The 6,000-nt window shown below is 46.8% G+C and overlaps 1 protein-coding gene across 1 annotated transcript in view; it reads left to right on the top strand.

Moving 5' to 3' along the window:
• Window positions 1-378: 378 nt before the first annotated feature.
• Window positions 379-6,000, top strand: part of TBX5 (T-box transcription factor 5) — an 84,927-nt gene continuing 79,305 nt past the window's right edge. Inside the window, exon 1 of the mRNA XM_074920995.1 lies at window positions 379-468. The gene's annotated coding sequence lies outside the window, so the exon portion shown is untranslated. The remainder of the gene's footprint in view (window positions 469-6,000) is intronic.

The following is a 6,000-nucleotide window of genomic DNA, read 5'->3' as shown; positions in this document are numbered from 1 at the left end:
AAGCCATTGATCTCCCTGAAAGGCGAAAACCCGCGGCTCTGCGGCGGGAGGGTTTGCTCCCGCAGGCAGACAGGAGCCGGCGCCCGCTCCGCGCCCGCGGACGATGCTCACGGGGGCGGCGGGAGCTCCGCGGCCTCGCAACCGGGCTGGCCGGGGCGCAGGGATGGGGTGGGTGTTTTCTTTCGCTGCTTGGAGCCAGCGAATATAAATTTTTACACCCCAAAACTTGGCTTGGCGGGGGAGGAACCTGCTCGCTGCTCTCGCTTTAAGTCCCGGCTTAACGAAACTTCACCGCTTAAGGAAGCGATCGAGCCTGCCCGAGCCCCAGAGGTGGCGGGACGTGTCTGTTAGCCCTCAATTATAGCTCCATTAATACCTTGTGCTTGTGGTCAGCAGCGCGTCCGCGGAGCAGGAGATCTTCCTGCCTGCGCGCCGGGCAGCGGCGGCAAAGCGCGCAGCTATTGCCAGGTATTCTCGTTATTATTATTATTATTATTATTAACATGATGATTATACCCGGCGGTGCCTGCTCCTCTCCGCGCACCCCAGCTCCCTCCCAGGCGCTGGGAACCGCACCGGCCCTCAGCTGTTAACGAGGGGACGAAAGGCCGAGGCTGGGCTGCGGCGCGGAGCCGCGGAGCGGGCGCGGAGCCCCGCGGAGAGGAGCGGAGCCGAGCGGCCGGGCCCGCACCGCCGGTAGTGCTAGAGGAAACGCCTTGGGTTTCTTTACGGGCTCATTTTCTCAGAGGAGGATTTTACTGCATGCGTAAAGAATTTTGAAAAGCAGTGGTAAATATTTTCTCTTCTGGCAAGTTATTTATTGGCATGAAGAGAGGATTTTTTTTTTTTTTTCCTCTTTATAAAGCTACATGTGGTGACCATATAGGATCAGAAATAATGTGGCCTTTCTGGTTTTGAAGAACTGCTAATGTCATTAAAGGTCTTCCTAACACGCCAGCTAGGAGTTCAAAAAGCCTCGCCTTTTATCCTGGGCATATATTTGGTTGTTTATAAAGTGCAGACTTCCTTATGCTTCAAGTGCATCAGGAGGATTTCTTAACTCTGTAGAAGGATCTGTTTTCAACTATATTCTTCTTTGGAAATTGGACTGTTTAACTAGTGTCTTTCACACTTCTTTTCTGGCTGCTATTTTTATACATTCAACCACAGAAGAGGTTCCCGCACACAGAAGCAAACAAAGAATTTTCCCCTCTGCTTCGTATTACAGAAAAAATCTGCGCCGGCCACTAATTGTCCATTAGTGCTAATAAGTGGCTAAAACAATATTAGAAGATAACCCGAGCAACCTGTCTTCTTTATTTTAATTTGACTCACTGAAGTCGGGAAGGTTTTGACGAAGACCCGACTAGACGTGTCCAGGGAATCTGTGTACTAAACTTTTGGACTGTTGATTTTGAGGGTCACTTATCTAAGCTAAGTTCAAAGTGTCACCTGCTTTAATCCTTTTTCTGTCATGCTCGGAGAGACTCCACGCAGCACACAGTCCGTTTCTCAGAGAGCCTGGAAAAAAAACCCAACCTCTGTCTAGATTTGCCCTCCCCCCCCGCCCCCGTTTTCCCTCACAAATACACTAGGAATTTCTCCCCTCGATTCTAGACTCTCAGGAAAAACTCATTTGAATTCAATTATTAATATTTTCCGGGCATGCTCTTTTAGTGTGCCATTTGTAATATATTAGGATGAATTATATGTCTTTAAAAAAAAAAAAAAAGAAAAGACGAAAAAAAGAAAAGAAAAAAAAACTCTTAGAAAGAAGGCCTTTTCTATTAAATAGAAACAAGATGTTCAAATATAGAATGTATGAATTTGAAATCTGGTGTTTTCCACTCTTGGATGCTGATGGCATTAAAAAAGTCCACTTTGCTGTTTCTGCAATTTAAATCCTTAGGTAGAAACATAAATTTTCCACCGGGATATTATTTTTAATTAAAATTCTCTTTCCTGAAGGAGTTGTTTTTAACTTCTCTTTGGTTTTCCTGAAGATTTTTCTTTTCCCTCCGATTTAACATTTTCATTAATTGAGGGATTCTTAAGCTGTGTCTTGTAAGTGGGTTGGTGTTTTTGAAACTTTGACAGAAAACAGTCCACTTGTTTTGTTTTGGTTTGGGTGAATGGTTTTGGTGAAAATGCGTAGTTTTGAAACAACTCAGAGGGAGTGGAAAACTTGGAGCTCCTCAGACACGTCAATGAACAGTGTTCACACACACAAAAAAAATCCCATGTTTTTTCAATGAGCTCTTGAATGTCAAGCTCTGCACTAAGGCTCTGGAGGGGCAAACCTAAATTTATGCATCTCCAGCCGGTTTTAGGCACCTAAATAGAAACAGAGCCGTTCTCAGAAGTGCTGAACCCTCACAAATCTGGGTGAAGACAAGGAAGACAGCTCTAGTTCATCGCCCCTAAAATCTAGTCCCTTTTCTCTCGCTGCCCACATGTGACTTCAGGCACTTGGACTGACTGTTGAGTTCAGCTGCCTTTATCGTTTCCTCTTAGAGAAGACCTGGAGAAGCAAGGAAAAGTACTTCTGTATTCAGCAAAGTAAGAGACTTGAGGCACTTGGTGAACTTCAAAAGGTTTGAGAGCAGTAGGGCAACACACCTGCTTTATGTTAGATGTATAGATGGTCTGAGAGGAACCACCCTGACTGCTCAGCCCTGCACTCCTGGGCAATCCTGTAATGGGCTCCAGAAGGGTTCCCAGAGCATCTACACCACAAAATGCCTCCCACTACTTGGGCACAAACACTTGAGGGCTCGTGAGAGAGACCAACTGGCTGCCGAGTGGTGGAGGGCCCTGGGACCAGAGCAGGGAACCTTGAGGCCTCGTGCCATTGCCAAATCTCAAGCTCAGCCGTGTTGAACACACACCGTATTTTTGGTTTGGTGTTTTTTCTGTCAGAAGCCTCCCCTCCTGTTTCAATGTAAAGAGGCCACAGAATGGGGGGAATGAAATTTCTGGTAAAAATGAGGAAAAAGAAAGAGAAATCAGCTTCTTTCTCTATGCTCACAGGGAAATTCTTCTGGGAAGGGAAAAAGGGATTTTTCTGCTACTTAGAGCTGGCAAGTATCAAGGTAACATATGTCATGATTTCTCAAGGGTATTTCTAGGTTTTGGTGGATTCTCTAGAAATACTGGGGTCCTGGTGCAGCAGCTGAATCTCTACTGACCTGTCCATACTCCCCTCTTTTTGGTGACTAATGTTGCCAAACCTGTGTCCTGTGTCCCAGCAGATAAGGAAGGTGAATGGGAATTGAGGGTACAGAGAGAATTCTTGGGGCAGGTACATCTGCTAATATGTCTTAGTGGTTTCATTGACGTTTTTTTCCTTTTTCCTGTAATTTCGGAATCAATCATTCTGCTATCAGCTAGCTCTAGAGATGGATGAGTAACACTAGTGAGATAAAAGAGTCAAGACTCCCTTTCCTGTGACTTGGCTGCTTTTTGTTAACAGTGCTCTGAGTGCCATTATTTCCCATAAAAGACATCTGGAAAATCATCGACGTGTGGTGGAGAAAGTGGCTCTTCTCTGCTTTGTACTCCCCTTTGATCCAACATGGAGCACAATTCACTGCCTCTTGAGATCAATAGTTCCCATCCTGGGACATTTTTCATTCTTGTATGCTGTGGGTGATTTGAACCACTTTAAGAAAATATCTATGTCAACTCCTTTTTGTCTCAGAATGTGTTTATTTATGAATTTGTGACAGCAAGGCCAATGCCAGGAAGAGAATGGCATGGACCAGCTGGATATCCCCACTGAGTACAACCAGTGGAGTTGTTCCTCTGAGTTTGGTTGGCTTCACCTTTGTAATACCATCTGACTAAAGATTCACAAAAGTATGGGTGGCCACGGCTGTGTTGTACAGCCTCATAGTAATCAAAGCAGAGATCTCTGGAGCCAAAAGCATCAGCTGTTATAATTTAAGGTTAAGCCGCCTACCTGGAGTAGTGATGGGTTCAAAGCCTCTTCAGACTGGATGCAAAAGGGGGGACCAGAGTGGGAAGTGTGTGCTCAGGTTCCGCAGAAGCATTAAGTTGTTCTCTGGTCTTTTCAAGCAAGAGTAGCTATCCTGTGATTCGTGAGCTGCGTGCGGCGCTCTGGTACTTTGGATGTGGCTCCTGTGCCAGGACTTTGTCGTGGTGGGGCAACGGTGGGCTGAGGCTACCACTGGTAATCCTGATCTGGGCAGGAGTTAGGGCTGAAGGGGCTGGCATTAGACCCAGTCTCGTGTTCAGCACAACCTCATTCAGGTATGGGTCTCTGGGATCTCAATCACCATGTCCCACCAGTGACTCACTCCCCAAGTCTTCACCATCCCTGTGCTTTGATTCCTCACTAGAGACATCTGGGTGGGTGAGAATGACTGTGTTATGCCTCTCCTTAAGAAAGCAGCCCTTGGGTATGTGAGAAGGCCTGACAGTACTGAACAGGAACTTGTGACCTATGTATTCAATGAATGGCTCAGTCGGATGGACTTTGAGATGTTTGTCTGTTCAATGCCTCTGCTTTTCAGCACTAAATCCTGTAGTATTCGACCTTAAAGGTCCTGCTAATATGAGTAGGATCAAGCACAGGCCTACAAAGAGCAAGGGAGGTCATTATTTTCACAGGGAACTGAAAGTTGGACCTTAAATCTTCAGAAGAGAGCGGTGCCTAGAAACCAGCTGTCTAATATATCTGCTGTGCTAAACTCGTAGCAGGGAGGGGAGAATAAAAATGTGTTTTGCAGTATAATATTGCTTTGTGCCTCCAAAAAGGCTTCTAATTTTATGTTTTAAAGGCAAACATTACAGCTAATTGAAGAGCAGAGAGGAAAAATGGATCTCCTTTTCTAAGCGCCAATAAGACTGGGTTCTGGGCCAGTGGTTCTGTGAGAGGTCTCCATTTACTACCTGTCCTAAACCTCAGGTATTTTAGAAGGAAAATGCCTGCCATATATTAAAGAGAAAAGTCATTAAATGGATGTCAAAAAAAAAAAAAAAAGAGGACAGAGAAAACCCATATGACTGAATTTATGGCTTGCTTAAGAAGCACAAGGTAGCACTGAGAAAACATGAATGAGAACAAGGGGGCATCCACGCAATGGAAAAGGCATTTTCCACTTGCTGCCTTCCCAGCTGTGACCTCGGAAGAGGTCCCCCAGCCTGGCAGTGTCACTGTCCCATCCCTGCCATCCGGACCCTCCTCCTGCCTTTCCCCCCCAGTGCCCCTGTTGAATGCAATAACGTTCCTCCACCTCACTGGGAGTTGGATTAGGCCCCATGCCCAGAATGTCGCTTGGTTTTTATTGCTACGGTGAATGCACCCATTTGCCTCTGGAGGAAACGGGGCTGAGCTTGAGCAGTCCTGAGCCAGCAGGAAATTCAAGGCTTTGTGGGCATCCAGGCAGGAGCCAAGTTAAATGAGCAAAAGGCAAAGTGAATGCTCTCAGGGACAGCAGATTCAGAGTGGGGGATTGGCTTTGAGTAGGAGGATGCAGGAAGAGGGCAATGTGGAATTTTAGCCATGACCTTGATGGAAGCAGGGGCGTTCAAAGTGTTTGGCGTCACACCAGCAATCAGGCTGGTACCCAGCCGAGGGCTGTGGGTAGTTTAGGAGATCTGTCTGCAGAAAAAGAGTTGTCCTGTTCACCCAGGCTTGTGCAGTCCCAGAAGCATGGGCAGAGCTAGGAGCAAGAGGTTCCTTCTAACGCAGTGAGTGGGAGCAAAAGGTGGGCAGGGGGCAGAGAGAGACTCTGGGTTTGACACTGCTGTGAGCTCCTGTTGAACTTCAGGCTTTCCTTTTGGTCATCCAGGAGCTTGATAGAATCCCGCTGGAGGGTCTCACTGAGGCTGGAGGAGCAGGACCAACCTCCTCTTACTGCTGCCCCAGGCACCTGAGCCTGTTCAGCCCACAGGCAAACTGAGCTGATGGCAGATTAACCCTGCTAAAAACATAGCAAAGGAACAGGATTTTGTGTCAGATTGGGTGGTGAGCTG

Source organism: Athene noctua, chromosome 17 (genome assembly GCF_965140245.1).
Source record: "Athene noctua chromosome 17, bAthNoc1.hap1.1, whole genome shotgun sequence".
In the NCBI taxonomy this organism is placed as follows: Eukaryota; Metazoa; Chordata; class Aves; order Strigiformes; family Strigidae; genus Athene; species Athene noctua.
Note: the sequence above shows the minus strand (reverse complement) of the source record. Positions and strands in the feature narration are given on the sequence as shown.